Source organism: Netta rufina (genome assembly GCF_964035555.1).
Source record: "Netta rufina genome assembly, chromosome: 2".
NCBI classification, from domain to species: Eukaryota; Metazoa; Chordata; class Aves; order Anseriformes; family Anatidae; genus Netta; species Netta rufina.
Genome location: NC_140124.1, coordinates 134,031,848 through 134,050,298, shown reverse-complemented (window position 1 = coordinate 134,050,298; position 18,451 = coordinate 134,031,848).

Below are 18,451 nucleotides of genomic sequence, written 5' to 3'. Positions count from 1 at the left end.
ATACTGGCAGCTGTGCAGGGGGGCTTATTTCTGGTCTGGGGTCACTACAACTTGTTGACACAAGCTGTTTGCAGAACATATTTGAAAGTTTTCTTTTTTCCTCACCATGTTCCACTGCAAGAAAAAAATATATATATATATATATAAAAATATATAAATATATATATATATAATTATTTTTTGTTTGAAACTCTGAAGGTTGTGAGAAAGTGGAACTGGTCTCTGCTCAGCTCCGTGTGTGATTTCTGGATTATGTAGAAAATCAGCCATTCTTTAGGCCAGCTCACCACACAAGCCTCTGTGGTAACAAGAAAGCGCCCTGTCTCTAATCAGTAATGTGATGCAAAAGAAATGTCTGGCTCCTTCCCATGCTCTGTAGTTAATAGAAATCCATTCAGATGTCTGAATTTCTCTGCAAGAACCCCCTCAGCTGCAACCGTCAAGAGTGGAAAATACAGGAGACTCTTTGGAGAGTTAACACCCAGGCCCTGTGAACATGAAGATGATTATTTTCCTCTACAAGGCTTTTTCACATGTGATAAGCTTGGCATGTTGCCTTGGTTAAGTGTCAAGCCCTGAATGTTTTTGTTTTTGCCCTGGTGGTCTTGAGGAGTTACTGGAATACTTGCTGGACCTGTTTTATATCAGTGTGTGCACTGATAGTGACATTGAGAAGAAACAGGTAGAGGAGTGGAAGGGGGATCTGGATTTTCTCTTGTTCAATTCTGATAGCAGTCTCCCTGTCTGCCCAGGCAGCCCTACAGCTTCCTTCAGTCTTTCTTTGGCTCCTTGACTGTGCTTTTTGCATTATTACATTGTAATCTCTTGCCTTTTTTTTTTTTTTTTTTCCCTTCTTGCTCGCAAGGGAGAGTTGTCAAAACTCCTTATCTGCTGATGAATGAAAGGAATTTTTGTCTCCACTGCCTGGAACTGGTTAATGCAATTCTGGACCATACCGCTGGGTCACTGAGTCAAGCGAACAGCAAAAGTTTAAATACATACAAAGATTTTGCTTGGTGCCAGTTTGTATCGTCATCTGCAGATATTTTCTGCCATGCAAGGAAGTGAAAAAGACAAGACTGAAGGCAGTTGTAAAGAGTTTCTAGAGTTGAAGAATAAACATTACCAAATTCTGCAACTTAAATGTTGGCAGTGAGAATCCAAAAAGAGATACTTTAACATTTGCACTAAAAGAGATTTTTATTCTGTTGTTGGAACACTTTTCCTCATTACTGTTTATTAGAGTATGATGTTAATCATAGTGTTGTGGGTCTGATGTGGAAAATGGCCAAATCCTGCGTTATCTGAGTAAAGACAATAGACATTGTCCATGAATACAAGACCGATAAACAGCTATGCTCTTTGGCAGTGGCCCAATTCTATAAGGTCCTGTGAGTTTAGCGTCCATTGAAATGACACCTTGCAGAACTGAATTTTAAAGGAATAAGGAAATACTTAAAAACTCTGAAACCTAAAGTCCAAGTTCATTTCTATTTTCAACATTTTTTTTTGTAAGTTACAGTGCTGAGAACAGACTTGATCCTGTCTTTATTGAATTCAGTGGGAAATGTGTTGTTGACTTCAGGGAGCATGAGGCCAAGCTCTACCTGTTTGCTAAACAGATACAGCTCTGCTGCCTCCTAATCTTGGACTGACAGCTCTCTTTGGGACAGAAAAAGCTTTCTTTGAAGAACTAGCTAAAACATATGTGTGTACGACTCCTGAACTCTACATAGATCATTGCTGTATCCGTTATTAATAACGATTACTCATAGATTTTTGTGTTGATAACACTTGCATATGACCATATGTAGTCATAGAAAAAATACATGTATTTGTGCAGGAATGTGCATTACCCCAAGTAGAAGCTTCTCCACAGAATTTGCATGAACAAAGCTCTGACTGGATAAATAATCATGAACAAAAGACAACCAGCAAGTAAAAATTCCTCAGAATAGAAAGTCTTGGCTTGAAACTTTAGCCAAAACTCCTGGAAGCCAACAGGAGACATCCCATGGATCACAACAAGCTTTGTATCATGCCCTTTATTCATAGCAGTGTTTGCAAATCATCTTTTGCAGTATTCACCCAGCTGAAATCATACTGCAAGCATATTCATATGGTATATTCACATAAATATGTGCTGTGATTCATAAACAAATTACATTTGCATCTGTTGGCTATGGCTGTGGAAATGACAATAAAGAAAATAACAAAACAGAAAGGAAAAGGAGAAAAAAGTGACTATTGTGTGACACTGATAAGAAGAAACTTAGTTACATTTCTTTATCATCTCAGGTATCAGGTAGCAAAGGATTAAAAACATCCCCTAGGCCTTTCAAGAGAGTTCAACACAGAACAAAATACTTAATCCCTGTAGAGTAAAAATGGCATTGTTTATTTCAGACCATTTCAGGAAAATGTTTCTACAGTAACACTTGTGCTTCCAATTCCATTATTTATTTTTTTTTTCTGGAATGTCCCTTTTATAGACCACAGGATCAATCCCAAATGTGATGTTCCTCAGTGGCAGTTGTTGCATTGCAGTAGAAAATTTGTCTTGAAGAAAAAGAAAATGCTCTCATTGGTGTGTGTTTGCACATGCATTCATACACTCTGGAAAAGCCAATTTTAGTTTGAAGACAATCATTTTTATTTCTGTTGCCTTAGGAGAGTGTCAGTATTTGTTTTTATTAATTGCTTTTGTAACATTTTCTTATAGCTAAGGAAAAGACCTCTCAGCTGATTCTGCCACCACTGGCTTATGGAAAAGGAGCAGTAGATGTGATTAAAGAATTGCCTACTAAATTGTCCTTCTAGGTATGCCAGGGCTTGTAAGCAACCAGGCAAGATCCTTGTCATCCACCCATATAGGTGGAGTACATCAGTGCAATCCACTGAGTAGGCTTATGTGTCTTGTTGCAATGCTGTTTCTTCTGAAGCCATGATCTGGCCTTTGAAATGTATTACATATTTTTTCTTGTTCTTGTTCTGAATCCTGTCCCTTCTGTACAGAATATCTGTAAAAGCAGGAATCTCAAAGCAGGCTAATTATTTTAGATGCCCAATTAAAAACAAATTAAATGGTCCTGATTTTCACAAGGTGTTGAAACATGGGAAGTCAGGACATATTAAGATATCTCAGTTTAGATTTCCAAAACCAGTCATCATTTCTGAAAAATATATTCCAGATTTATATAAGCCCTTGGCTGTAAGGACAGAATAAACCTTCACCATAATGCAGATTCTCACGACACAGTCAGAATCTGTGTGAAACCTCATGGCGCCTGTCTTTGGTTTAAGAAATAAATGAGTTAATCATAAAAGCACATATCTAGGGAGTTTCAAACTATAGAATCATGCAGACTTTGTACAGCTGGGCACTCATAATCAGTTATAGCACAAAAAGCAGAAAGGTCCTTATTACATTCCATATAATTTTTTATTTCTCTCCAAATATCAATGCTATATTGACTGTTAATCTGAAAAACCTCATTTAATGTCAGCTTGCTCACAGTTATGAAAATTCAGGTAATGTATTCCTGCTACTAATTGTATTTGAGAAAGTGTTATTAATTTCATATATCAAGTTCGTAGTGGCCATCTGTTCCCTCCGAACTGCTGCGTCTCCCTCCATCTGCCCTGTTTTTCTTCTGCTAATCGGGTGGCAAGGGCTCAGATGATTGGGAAGTTTCACTCTGACTTTTGATTTGTCACTCATCATCAAGCCAGCTGTGCATTTTTAAACAGACTCTTGCAACGGGTGGTGCTGAATTTAAATCTTACTGTCTGATTTATTTTTTTTTAAATAAAACTTTTTTATATTAAAAAAAAAATCAAAAAGAAGACAGATTGTATTTTCTACAGTGTAAAATGTGCTTTGCTGCCACTAATTTGGCTGCATCTGCACTCTCATGAATATAGATGAAGGTACATGTCCAGGATATTATTAGGGACTGTGGAGAGTGGGGAAGAATTTCAACTGTGGTGAGACTGTAGGTTTCTAGTGCTCAGAGTAGCAAGCAAGTGGATATGAAACTTCTAACTTCACCTGACACTAGACCGAAGTTATGATGTTAGTGCAGACCTTTAGGAACAGGTATGAAAAATAGCAAACTTTCATGTGTCTATGTGGGAAATATGATTGAATAAAGATAAAATGGTCTTTAAAAGCTTTTCCTTCCTTTTCTTTCCCCATGAATCCAGACACAAAAATTGAGAGTTACTGGTGATGCTGACAAACGTTTAGGATCTATGTTTTCCATTGTTGAGAAATTCCCATTTCTCTGTCATAGGTATGTGGGAATTATCTGACAGGAGTACTTTGCAGTCCCTGAATAACCCAAATTTGCAGAATGCTACAAGTACGCCATCCTGAAGCATGGCCCGTACCAGGTGCTGGGAACAGTGTGAGCTGAAGAACATCGTAGTGGTCAGACAACACACAACCTACACTCAAGAAGGTCCCTTTCTAATTTCTGATAGTAAAAGTATGATCAAATTCTCAAAAAGGTTTTATCTCCTTTCCAAAATCCACATTGTCTTTAGCTATAATGATTCTAGATACTCTTGTTATGCATGCAAATATTCAATATTCAGTTCCTTTTGACTCCTGTTAAAATGAGCCAAACCTCAGGTGAAAGATTAAGTATTTATGCCTGTACAGAGGGGATATTGCAAGAAATGATTGGATGAAAGTAAGGCAGAGAAACTTCAAGCTGTATAAGAAGAGGAAATTCCCAGACCATGAGGTGCATTAAACAATGGAATAAAATTGCAAGATTATTAGAGTAGCCTTTTCACTTGGCCCATTTGGAACCATGACTGACAAAACAGCGGAAAGCATGTGACAGTGGAAATGAGGTAAACTGGACAGTTTATCAGGCTTCTTCTATCTCAGTTTTCTATGTTCCGTGCTCTGATTTATGAAATCCAGACAGCATAAGGACATTTGCAGGTAGGAATACATCATTGTACCTGAAGCATACGATACTGTTTTACAAGTCTGAGGTGAAGTTTGATGGCTTCTCTTTGCAGGGGTCCATGAGAACATTTCCTCTGCTCTGTATTTATGAGAGGTCTGAAATAAAGCTCATATGTGCAGTCCCGTGTGTTTTAAGCACGGAAAGAAGGAGACTTGCTAAATCTGCCCCCTGTTCTTTGCTGTGCATTCTCCACACGGAGACATGTTCACCTTTGAGGTTTTGTGCAGATCTTTACAATAATGGGTAAATTTTGTGTACTGAAAAGTATTTCTGTCAAAACCAGTTCTGCATAAAAGTATGTACAAATTTTATATGTATCTACTGCTATATTAAAATCATTTTACATTTGCTTGATTTTCCCATTTGGACAGTCCCAGAGCTCTGATAAATTTAATCAAAATTGTCATATTTCACCTGATTATTAACTGCTGGCAAGAAATACCAGAAACATTACCTGATCCTGTTGTGAAAATGTAAGTACAGTTCAACCTCCTCTGAAGTTTCAAAAATCTCATCAAACATCTCTCTTATCTTGATAGCACAGTCCAATAGCCATATAGTTTTAGCTGGTTTCCATGGCTGTGAGCAGAAAGGGGCAGAAAGAGGCTGTCACAATGTCCACTGACAGCATTAAAATGAACCAGGATTTTTGCAACCCTCTGTGCATCTGTTTTTATTCACAGTGAGTGTCGTTTTTGTATGATGTTATAATGCTTTGTATCTACAGGTGACAAGGTTTGCATGTGCAGGTGACCAGCTAAACAGTTGGTCATTTCCAGGTAGACTTGATATACTTGTGGGTGTAACCATGGCAACTGTGTGCCACCTTTGGGCACTTTTCCAAAGATATGTACCTAAATACTAGATTGGCTGTGTGGGGTGAATCACTAATTAATTGAGAAATGAATCTAGTTACAGTCCAAGCTTTATGAATTAGCAAAGACTCCCTTTGGATCTTAACTCCTGCAAAAAGGGCCCCATAATGTAATACTGAAACTTAAATCTCTTTTATCCTTGAGCATTGTTATGATACTAGAGGTTATGAAAAGACATTAAGTGAACAGAAAAACAAAACAAAATGAACAAACAAAAAACAACAACAACAACAAACAGGAGAAGTAGGAGTAGACTAAGAAACTATTCAGCTTTAGAAAGGATCATAGAGCTGTTCCTTTAATTATCTTTTATTTGTCTGTTTGTCAAACTATAAAACTTTTTAATATAAGCCATAAGCAGAAGCATGATAATGTTGAAACAAAACCTTGGAGAAAAGGAATAACATGTTTTTATTTTCTGATTCTTCTGTAACATGAGGTCTAATTTTCTCTTGGTTTTGAGTTTTTCAAGTTGCAGTGTTTCTTTCATAAGGACTTACATGTGTTTATTTCTGCTGAAATGAAGGGGATGCTGTAATTGTCATTATTAGTAGTAGTGACAAAATATTTACCTGGCATTACTTTGACCGTAGTCCACATGTGTAATCTCATTCTTCTGTTTATCTGGCAAACAACCCTGTGACAATTAGTGTCATAACAAGTAAAATAAAATATGGAGTAAGATCAATATCTCTTGCAAGAGCTCGCAGCTCATTACACTTCAGCACAGCTGTACCTAGCTGTGCAAGAGGAGGAGCCCAGATGACTTCCCAAAATTCCAGTTAGAAGTCACAGACAGTGATTACATAACATACATACACAAGTGAGATGCAAAATTAGGCAGAAGAAGCAGATTTAAAAAACAAACAAACAAACAAGCAACAACAACAAAAAAACTTATGTAAGAATGCTTTTAATATGTTAGTAACTATAAAGCTAATTCAAATAAATCTTGCAGAAATTTTGAAAATAAGGAAGATGCACAAGGGAGAGACACAGGTATAAGCCTATCACAGAAAGGATAGTTTTGTGGTTGATGCTTGACAGGGAATCTACAAAGAAAGGGGCTCCAGTACCTATCAAGACATGTCTGAAAATGATTTGAATGTAGACAGTGACCAAGAAAGGAAGTCTAAATAAAACCAATATATTTATTGTACTTTGAGGGCAGTTACCAATTACAAAACTGAAGTAATTGTCCTAGCTCATTATCATAAGTGGCACTATGATTTAGACAAGCTGAGGGCACTGTTTTGCTGGCCTGCCCTGAGGAGGTCCTTCTTGCTGCAGGAGAGGCACACAAACATGCAGTGATGTTCTACTGTCTTGAGGTCACAGAAGAATATTCAGAATTTTTTCATTTTCTCATCAGGAGAAACAGACACACACCCACATCACCTCCCAAAGACAAACATTTCTATCTCATCTTCATTGTTCTTATCTATGATTTTTCATTGTTCAGTCCCTGAGAATGGGGACTGTAAAAGAGCGAGCCATGCCCTAACACTTTTATCATTGCATGGACAAGAGTCAGAATTTTAAAGGGATGTGTCTAAACTCATCGAAGTCAATGAGAATTAGATGTCTCAACACCTTTAACTATCGAGTTTCAAAGGACTAGCCTAGAGGTCATTTGTCTGTAAAGAATACTGTTGCCACAGAAATAAGCTGATGCATCCACCAAGCACTCTTGATTAATCCAATTGCATGGCTCCCAAAGGAACTTAGCACTACTCTCCTTTCCTTTGTCTATGGCTAAAGACAACAGATTAATTTGGCACCATCAATTGTGCTGCATATAATTTCAAAAATTCCTTTATAGAAGTCCAGACCCCAACGACTCTTTCATCACATTCTTACCAACGTAAATTCCAGCTGCCTCAGCTACCAAAGACCACTATATTAAACTACTGTAGGAGTCAGTCTGAGCCTAAGAGACAACCTGATAAAGGCAAGAAGCCTTTAAAATTAATGACTGATTAGAGTCGTCATTGGGCAGAACATTCAGACTCCTCTTTTTGAAGTCCATTTGGGGGAGGGAAAATACACAATGACTACAGAACAAAAACAGAAGTATATGAAGTCTCCACATAACACTCTTTATCCCTAATGTAAAATAAAATAATTTATAAGGAAGAGTCCTTTTTGTTTTCTAAACTGGAATAGTGAAGTGCAGCACGTGCAAGGTTAAATTACAGACAGAATTAAATTGTACAGGTTTTGTAACAATAAAAAGAGGAATAGAGGTTGGGCTCTGCCTGTGCACATACCAGTATAATAGTAATTTCTCTTTACCAAGTCCAGTTTTACGCCTTCACAAATCAATTGTTAAACTACCATATCAGATCATTGATGACTAATAGTAAAACATATTTTCCTCCTTGGAGTTCCTTACTATCCTTATCACCAAAGGCTAAAATGTTATGTTATGCTTTGGGAATTCATTTTTGCATTTGAGGATAAGAGCAGACTTAAGGAAAAGTCATGTCCCAGAGCTAAAATACCAGTATCCCCTCTCTGCATGGATAATGGAAAAGATTCACCTTCACCATAACATTGGACTGAATTACATGTTATAGTCCTTGACATGCTTTGACATGACTAATGTGACCCAGCTGGTCTCAGCAGTAGAAAAATGTGAACATAGAATGTGTAGTTTATGAGATACACATACGCGTTGACAACAAAAAATACCCACAGTTGTGTTTGTGTGATTAAACCAAAAATAAAAATAAATACAAATAAAAATAGACAAATCCATAAGTTACAAGGGTCTGCAAATACATAAGCTGATATATTTCAGTATTTACATCTATTGAAAGGTAGTGGGTGACTGCCTGTTTATAGACAGTGGGTTTCCAAGTGTACTCGTGTAAACTGTTCCCTCTGTTGTTTAGAGGATGACCATATAGCCAGGTTTTTTTTACTGCAGTGTTTAAGCAGGAACCATATGATACTATGTTTTATTTAAAATTGGGCTTGTACCACTGAGGCTGAAAACTTGTATCTTTAGAACAATTTCATATTGCATAGTGCCACCATATGTTGCCTACTTTCGTGTTTTTAAAGAGAGTGCCTACTGCCTAAAGGTAGCATGTCTCAGATTTACAAATCACATATTGCTTGAGGGCAGAAGTGAAACCATTGATTTAAGAGAATGCAATATGCTTAGTTTAAGGGTGTTAATTCAACTCTATCATCCTCCAGCATTCCTTACATTGAAATACATTTTAGTGCAGGGGGGAAAAATGCAAAGATTGGAAGTACAGGTTCTATAATTGTGTTTCAATCTTAAAAGGAGAGAAGAAACTGGCTGATTAGCTAGACAGACCCATCTAGCATAAGTGTTTTTGGAACCTCTTGAAATGAACACTGAATTATGAAGCCGGCCTTTTACATTTCTCATCATTAGCGTAAATGGAAAAGTAGCCACTAGTACCTTGTGACTAATTTAGCAGACGGACTTGTTCTAACATTTGCTCTGAATTACCTCGTGCATATTTTAAAGGGAAAACTTGTAATTTATTTATATATTTTAATATTTAACTTTCTTAAAAAATTTGGATTGCTCGTGGTAATTTAATACATTCCTAGTCAATGTTTGCCTTCAGATAGCTTCTGCAAATTTAGAGATAGAAAAGTCGTAATCCCTCTGGATGTAAGATCATTACCCCGCTGCATATTCACCATTGCTTTATCAAGTCTAAATTAAAATATTTCAAATAATGAAACTTCCAGTATTTTCCTTGAAAAAAAATATTTCCTACTAAAATTATTTACCCTAGCTGCAGTGCTTGGGGGTGACGAGCAGCTCTTAAAAGATTGTTGTTATAATTTTATTTGCTGTTATTCTTTTTAATGTACTTGATGCGTACGACAGAAAATAAATTAAGATTGGAGTGTCACTGTAGAACAATGACTGATAGCAAAGACAAACCTCTGTCTATGAGAGCTCCTGGTGTACCTATCAGGCTTAAACGCACAGGTGGACAAAAAATGCAAACAGTGCAGGATGCTGATGTAATGAAGTATCTGTGCTCAAGGTCTCAGAAACAGAGGGATCTTGCATTCACACCCTGATAAAAAAGACAGCAGCTGAGTTGTCGAGTTTGTTGCTCCTGCACTTGGACAAAACTGGGTGTATTTCAAAACAAGGGCTCAGCACAAGGTTCAGTGGTAGCAGGTTTTCTTTGCATCCATCCTATTCCCTATTGTTAAGCTGAATGTTAGAAAACTCTTTACAGGTTAAACACTAAAACAGTGTCGGTCATGTCCTAGTGTCTGCAGTATTTCACGCAGGCTAGCTTTGAGATTTGAATAAGCAATTTCTGAAACTCCCTTTACTTTTTGTATAAATCCTGCTTAAACATTATTTTATTTTATTTTATTTTAATGCAGGAAACTTGATAATTTTAACGTACCTGGGTGACCAACTTCCCAAAGCAAGATTTTTTTTTATATAGCAGTGATGCCTTGGCAGCTCAGATTCACAGGGACTGGTTAGGTAATTGCTTATAGGGCACAGCCATGGCATGCACTAAACCAAGCCTACAGTTTCCAAAGCAAGCATTTGAGCTATTCAGCTTACAAGTCACCCCTTTAGCAAGAAGCAGCAGCAGCCTCCAAAAAAATACTGCCGCGGCTTAATTTACTTAATATTAGTATCCATGTTAACCTAATACCTTTCTCTCTTTTTAAATAATAATTTTTAAAAAGCAGTTTATAAGAGGCTTTCTTGTCAGGTAATAGCTCTCTGGATTTATTTAAAGAGCCCTTTCTTGTCAGCATGAGAAGCAGCCCCCTGCAAGGATTGGAGATTAGGTGCAGGTCCACGCCTTTGTGTGGCGTGTGCCACGGCCACCGGCTCAAAACCCATGGGGAGGAGATTAAGCTCTCTTCAGCTGGCCGGCATGGGGTGGGGCTTTGTCCCGTTTTTGGCTAGCAGATGGTGGCAAGCCAACAGGTGCACCCCAATGGCAGCACCCAGCCCTGTGCATCTGCTGCCGGCCCCGTGCCAGCTGCAGCAAGCGCTTGTCCTGAGCAGGCGAGGTGGTGAGAGACCAGGGAGGGTGACCTTCAACTATTAACCTTTTGCTTTTCTTCCCCCTTTTTTTTTTTGTTTAAAAAAAAAAAAAAAAAAAAAAAACTTTATGCATTAAAAAAAAAAAAAAAAAAAAAGCTTTATGCATTGAAAAATGCCAGTATGGCAAGAATGCTTTGATCTGAATATTACAGAATGGAAAATGAATAAGGACTGGGAGGTGATGAGCCTAGAGAGGAAGCAGTGGGCAGCTTCACCCTAGGCTGCACAGGGAGTGACATCTATTGTGTTGCAGGGCATCAGTGGGTAGATATTGCACTGACTCTAGATTTATTATTATTATTATTATCATCTTTTTTAGTGATCAGGAATAAAAGTAGATTCCTTGGACTGGAATTTCTGATGCCACTCCTGCCCCACCAAAATCTGATTCCATCCTGCTTTATGCAAAAAATCCATACTCTGCACTCAGGCAATATCATACATTAATCTGCTAATGCAGTTATAAGCACCATAGAAAGAAAAGGAGTCAATATGACAATTAATACTGCAATTCTATGAATACTTGTCTTAGTTTCTAAAGTTTATGTTCTGTCACTTGACACATCCCTGTATTCAGCCTCTTCCCCTCCCAACTTAACCGGATCCTTCCATAATCTCCTGCCTCACGTTTGATTCAGTCCAGCCCTAATCCAGCTCAGCTATCACCCTGTGCAAACAAGCAACTCTCCAGCTGATCTCCTTGGCTCAGGGTTAGAATTTTAGCTGTTTTCTCTTCTCTTCAACTCTTCTTCCTCCTTGTTTCTCTTTGTTCTCCGTTCAGGCTGACTTAAGCTAAGGTCTGCTCTTTCCCCTGGGCCCTCTGCTTCTGCTGATGTTCTGAGTCCATCTCAAGGTCTTCACAAACCTGGCAGTTTCTGCTAGACTAACAGCTGTCTCTGTCTCCTGTAGCTCTGGGGCTTCCTGGGGTCAGAATCACATCATAAAGAAATGAATTTCATTACTCTCATGTGGAAAAAATACTGGCTCAAATGAGGTTAGAAGAAACTTTCTGGTCCAGACGATACAGGCTGACCTGCTGGGGTCCCACAGATAAGCTGCTAAGATTTGGTCAAAGACAGGAAAGTCCACCGGGGACCGGATGCACTCGAGGTGGGCTAGAGCAGTGGGCTATTTCTCTGCACCTACTGAGATTTCAAAAAGCCTTAATGGCTGGTCTAAGCTGCAAGATCTTGCTTCGTGCTTTTGGATGGCCTCAGTTCCTCCAATCATTGGAAGGAGGAGACACAGACGCAGTGAGAAGTGTTTCTTTCCATCACAGCAAAAACCAAACTACATCATGTCTGGAATGATGACTGGCGGCGTCCAGGCTTGTCTGGGTGCCTGTTCGGGGAGCTGGAGAACAGCTCTGGTTGCAGTTACGTGAGTCCTGAGTGTCCTTTAGATGGCTCACTTGGAAGGCAATACAACTGATATTACGCAGATTGCTCTCTTACACCAGAATTGCCAGGAAAGGGTATAGCAGCCTTCCAAAGAGGAAATTCTTTGGTGGGAACAGGAGCTGAAAGCTACTGTGACCAAGAAAACTTTAATCAAAACATTAATTGAAATCAACCTGAAGAATTTGGAGAAAACTGGCTATTGCATTTGCAATCCTAGAAAATGTATAAATTAATGCATTTTTATCCTTCCAACTCCATTTTCCCTTTGTCATCTTCCTAATCTAGACATAATTATTCTGCACTTCCTTTGGTATATTAGAGATATGTTAAATAAATAATTTTAAAAAATTAAAACTTAATTACTAAATTTCAAAAGAAAGAAGCCCTCTCACACCCTACCTTAATATCTTTACTCCTAATTTCAAATGTTATTCATAAGATTACAGGTATTTGTTTTTTTGAATAGCCAATGTAAAATTTGCAAATATATTTTTATTGCAAATATGGCTAAATTCATAAACTGACATTTTCATACACAAACTACTAACGCTTGGTTTTTGTGACTTTCTCTAACAGCTACTAAATCCCGCAACCATCACGAATACCTATATAGTACTCACCTCATGTTTCTGAGGATTCCACAAGCTGTAAGAAGAAACCCTTGTGAATGCAGACTCACATCCCCTCTGGAAAGTCTGGAAGAATTTCATACAGGTGTGCAATCTGTCTAAATACTTTTTAACCACTACGCAGCATGCTTAATGGGTGACAGCATAACAATAGAGTACTTTACGAAATAATTACTGTAGTTACAGAGCAGAGATCATTCCACATCAAACTCAACAAGTTATAAAATAACATCCATAAATCCTTAGTACACTGGGGTATGACATTACTGTTTCCAAGTCTGCTTAATTCTCTCATGCCCTTGCTTTTAAACTCTGTAAAGCGTGGGGCTTATTACATGAAATAAAAATCTTTTCAGAGTGTAGCAAGCTTTTTTCTCCCTAATTTAAAACCCACACTATCTTTGCTAGTAGGGATGCTCTTACTTCAAGCCCCAGGAGGCTTCTGGAAAGCAGACAATCCTGTTTTCTTCCGCAAGAGCGAGGAAACAGCTCAGAAGGGGTTAAGTGGCTGGAGACCAGATGCAGCTGGGCCCTGTTAATCTGCAGGGACCAGCTGCTTTGTATAGAAAGGAAGACGAGAAACAGAGTGGCTAGTGCTGGGGGAAAGCTGGGGTATTGAATTGCTTGTGTTCTGGAAGGGGGTGGAGGGTTGGGGGGCGGGGGGGAAAGCTTGCATTTCAGCCTTTTGGTACTCTGGAAAAGGAAGAAGAGCTCTGTAGGTATTTCAGTTTAGTTGGGGAGCTGCTGTCTCTGGTGGTTACTGACAGCCCACCCAGGACATTGGCTTTTAGTTCTCAGGAGCTCTTAAAACATGGCCTGCAGGGTAAAAGCTGGTAACTGAGCAAGCCAGGTGTAATAAGCTACAAACTGGCTTTGATTTCATGTGAATGCCTTTGAAAGATGGATACAGAGCTGTGGAGGCTTTGGTGCCTTCAGGATTTCTAATGCAAGAGCCAGGGCGACCTCTCTCTTAGCTGTACCAGCAGGTTCTCAAGCAAATGCAACTTGTATTGCTCAAATGTGACAAATGCCTTCATCTGCCCCAATGTGCATTGCTGCAATGATTGCACTTATGTATGCTGCATCTGTGTCATCCCCCATAACATTTTCCTGTGGTGAATAGGCTGTAGGAGGAAAATCCCAAAGTAGCTTTTACTGAAGCTTTTCTTTAACTGCCAACTCAGAGCAAGGTTATTGCATATCTTACTGTGGCTTCTCTGAATGAAAAACTCTATAGGCAGGAGTTGAGTTGTATAATACCATATACAGAGCTATTAAAATATATTTAGTGATTCCATTAGAAATCTGCTGTTGAGCAAGGCAGAGCATATGGAGAGAAGTTGGTGAAAACCTGATTAAACATTTATATGGAGCATATTTTGATTTAACTTGCATAAATAATTCATTATTTTTGTTTTCTTTCTTTCAAAACCACCCCTTTCTACACCTGCTGTGCTAAAAATAATGCTACCCTATCTGTAATGAAGAAGTAGTGGGAGTGAGTGGGTATATCGCACCTACCCGTCTGTGCCAGAGGCACTCCTCTCTCAGGTTTGAAAGACCCACAGCCTTTCGAGAAACAAAATATTTGATTCCTATCAAATCTGTGGTAGTTTTCTTTTGTCCTTACAAACAGCAAAGTAGTGATGTTCCAAGGGCAGTAATTATTATGCAGAAGTTAAGTTGTGTGAGGAGTCCAGATCAATGGGAGAATTTCCCCGAAGCTGAAGGGAATTGAAGCTCACATATTGAATGACTGATCTATTTTCTAAACTGAGTAAGAGTTTTAAAGGGAGATTCGTTTCTGAACTTTTCCAAAGTCTGGGTTTGATATTCTAGTTCAGCCTCAGTTTTTGTACTCTGCTGGGATTCGAAGTCTGATTTGCAATAACACTAAAGGTCTTTTATGGCTTCTCGATATTAATAATGTGGTATAAAGTGGGTCTAAATCCTGTTTTAAGGCCCCCTCTTGCCACTAAATATATGAGAGAATTCAAGCTTCTTCTTCAAGAGTTGATCTGAGTGAGCATTCAGGTGCCCCAAAGCACAGATTTTTCTCTGAAACTCCCGAGAACAAGGTCTTTCACAAAAACTGCTTCTCTTTTCCCTCCCACTGAGTTTCAGAGTTCAAACGCCAGCAATTTCCAGTACCATCTTTCCTCATCTCCTCGTTACAAGCAGGGTTTCATTACCTGTGGAACAGCCAGCGCCCGCTTGCCAGCATCAGCATTGTCCCCAGAGCCCTCCTGTGATGGCTGTCGCTCTTTCATGGTGGGCAGGGACATGTGGTTCTGCATCATTACCAGCAAACGGAGACGCTGCAGCGTCATTATCAGAGAAGAGTGTCACGTTTTTTTTTTTCCTGTTTTTTTTTCCTGTTTTTTTTTTATTTTTTTTTCAAATGGCATTTCCTCTCAAGCTCGGCATGGCAGCAACTGTCTTGTGAATCCTGAGTACCTGCAACCCAACGGTGTTGGCCAATGTGTTTCAGCAGGGAATTAAATTATGATTTTATTTTTTTTTTTGGAGAGAGGCTGCAGAATTCTTTTGAAGCAAAAATATCATTTCCTGGATGGAGCACACTACATTGAGTCCTAAAGGGCTTTGTGAAGTTGCTTGGATAAAAGCTTCTGATGGTGTTGGCTTGCCAATGGATTAATCATAATGTGGAGAAGCAAAAACCCATCCCAAACTATGAGATGCTGAGAGATTCTCGTATTTAGCCAGCCTACAGACTGATGCTTCTGACTTGTACAAAAGCACACTGTTAGACTGCAAGAGCGGTCACTAATGAAAAATAACATTCCCACCATGCAGTTTTGACAGCTACATCTCACTGTCGTGCTCTTTTCAACCCGGTGAGGACAGCTGAGTGCCACAAACCTGCTCTGGAGCAGCGTTTGCCATGGGTAGGGCAAGCACGCAGGTAGCATCAGCCAGGTTCATGCATGCTGAGAGCTGTGGGTGCTGTGGTAGCGGCAGGCATGTGGGAGAAGCTCTGCTGGTTGGTGAATTTCATTAAAAATCTGAGATGTCTATGCACACAGCCTTATTCACAGTTTTTTCTGTATTGTGATTTTAGGATATAACAAGGTGTTAACAAGAAAAACATGTTTTCATTAAAGCTGTATACAAAATGTATCTTTGCCCTGAGCCCTTCTGTGTGTTTATTTTTCTGAAACAGTCTGTTCCTTAAAGAAACAAACAAAAACTGAAGCAGGGGAAGAAACTTTTTCCTTCCCACGGGAGGGCCCATTTCCACCACCCCACTTTGATTCCCATCGGTGGCAGGTCATGGGCTGCCAGGTGGTCCAGGCCGGCCCAGGTTAGCACCGTGCCTCACCTCACCTGTGGGGTTCATTTTGCTAAGCTGTTGTAAACATTTTGCTCTGCTTTCCTTCTCAAAGTGGAAACACTGTAAAAATAATGGCTGCCATAAATACTGCATTAAACACTTTCTAAAAGGTTATAGTTTGCAGCTGTGAGGTCGTTGCCCTCTGATTATAGTGCAGCAGTGAGGTAGGATGCCTTTTCTCCCCACACACCCTTGCATTGCCTACTCACCATGCCGGAGGTGTTTGGGCTCCACAACTTGGTATAGGGAAGTGTCACCTTAGGGGTCAGGTTGAGGATGTCAATGATGTTGCTGAGATTTATTGCTAGCTTTCTGTGGTTTGCTGTATGCAATGGGGTTGTCCATGTCATCCCAGAAGTGCCTATAGGTGTATGATGTCCATGCATCCCATCAGTGCCTGTCCATGAGCTGTGGATGGCAGTAGGAAACAGAAACTCGCTGAGAAGAGTGGCTAGAAAAGCAAACACTAGGCAACAAAAGATGGATTCAGCTGTGGAGGAGGAAGGATGCTGAGGGTGTGAGAAAGACAGCAGAAAAAAAAAGCTTATAGGGACTCCGGGCAGTGGGAAAGAAAGAGGGGAGCAAAGAGACTGCCCAAAGGATGCAAAAGACAGATTGACAACATAGAAAATAATATAAAAGGACAGAGGTAATGCAATGAAGGAAAAAGGGAGATACAAAACTCTATGGAAACTAGAATTCCTACAATTCCCAAGAGAAGGACTGTTTTGCAGATGTGTAGTGGAGAGAAAATTGAATGAAAACTGCAATTTTAACAATGAATTGATTTAAGAAGTGGTAGGCTACAGGTACAGACTAGGTAAGAAAAGCATTCACTGGACCAAACTGGAGTTCATGAAGAATCATCTAAACACATGTCAGCAGAGAACGGGGGTTTACCTTCTGATGTGCATGCAACCTGCGATGGGCAAGTCTTTAACCTTCCTTCCCACTGAAGTTCCTTTGGCTACCTGCCTCCTCATCTGTCCAAGTGAAATTGCTACAAAATGAAGATATTTGGGACTAGAAATGGGATCTCTGGGCTTGTGTGAGAAGAGGAATAAGCTTGGACATAAGGGTGTGATGCTTGTTGCTGTTTATATTTGTATGTCTGTACAACTGCGCACAAACACACTTTTATGATGTGACAGCAGATAAGAGCCTGTTCTGTCCCACACTCCCAAAGCTTTAAGGAACCTTCTGGCATGTATGTTGTGCTCAGTCTGCAACAGGATTGATTTTCTCTATTTATTTATTTATTTATTGGTTTGTGTTACTGTTTAAATGTAGGTACATTGGACTCCCATTCTGTCCTCAGCCTTAGAGTCCTCTTTGTAGTTGTAAGCAAATATGGGAAGGACGTGGCTGTTTTACATCATGGTATTTCTCAGATCTTAAAAGCAGGAAGCTAAAGTCTTACCAGGTTTAAACAAACAAACAAACAAAAAACTTCTCTCTCTTGATTAAAGCATGAAGATTGACCAGTGAAATCACAAGACCTGCTCTAGGTCCTCATCTAGGTATGCTGTCATGTAAGAAACCAATTCACTGGAGAGTCTGCATATCATTTGGATTGCACAAGTGAGCCCGTGCACTTTTCTGCTATAACCATCGTATAAATTCACAGTCCACCAGGTTAAAGCCTAATGAATTAGGCAGAAGGGTGAGAACAGGCAGCTACACACTGGGATCAGTCTGGTGAGGACTGCAAACATTGACCTGGTTCTCTAAAGCTAACAGGACCTCAGGTTCATTCCTGATCACTTATCCTGCCTTCTTGCTGTCAAGCTTTTTATTGCCATACCTATAGCTGGGGAGAAGCAATGGAAAGCCTTTGGAAGCAGTGTGGTCCTTGTGGAACTGGCTGGAGTTGGTGGAGCAACACCCCCAATCCCAGCCAAGAAATTCACCTTGTTAGGAGTTTTACTTTCAGTTTGGGAATTAATTCAGTACTCATGTGTTGGGTTGTTTTATTGTTTTTGTTGTTGTTTTTGGTATTTTTTGTTGTTGTTGTTGGGGTTGTATTTTCTTTCTTGTTTGTTTGTTTGCATACACTACAGGTTTGGGGACAAGAAAGGAACAGGAACACTTGTTGCCAGGTAACTATTGTAACTGGGCACATGA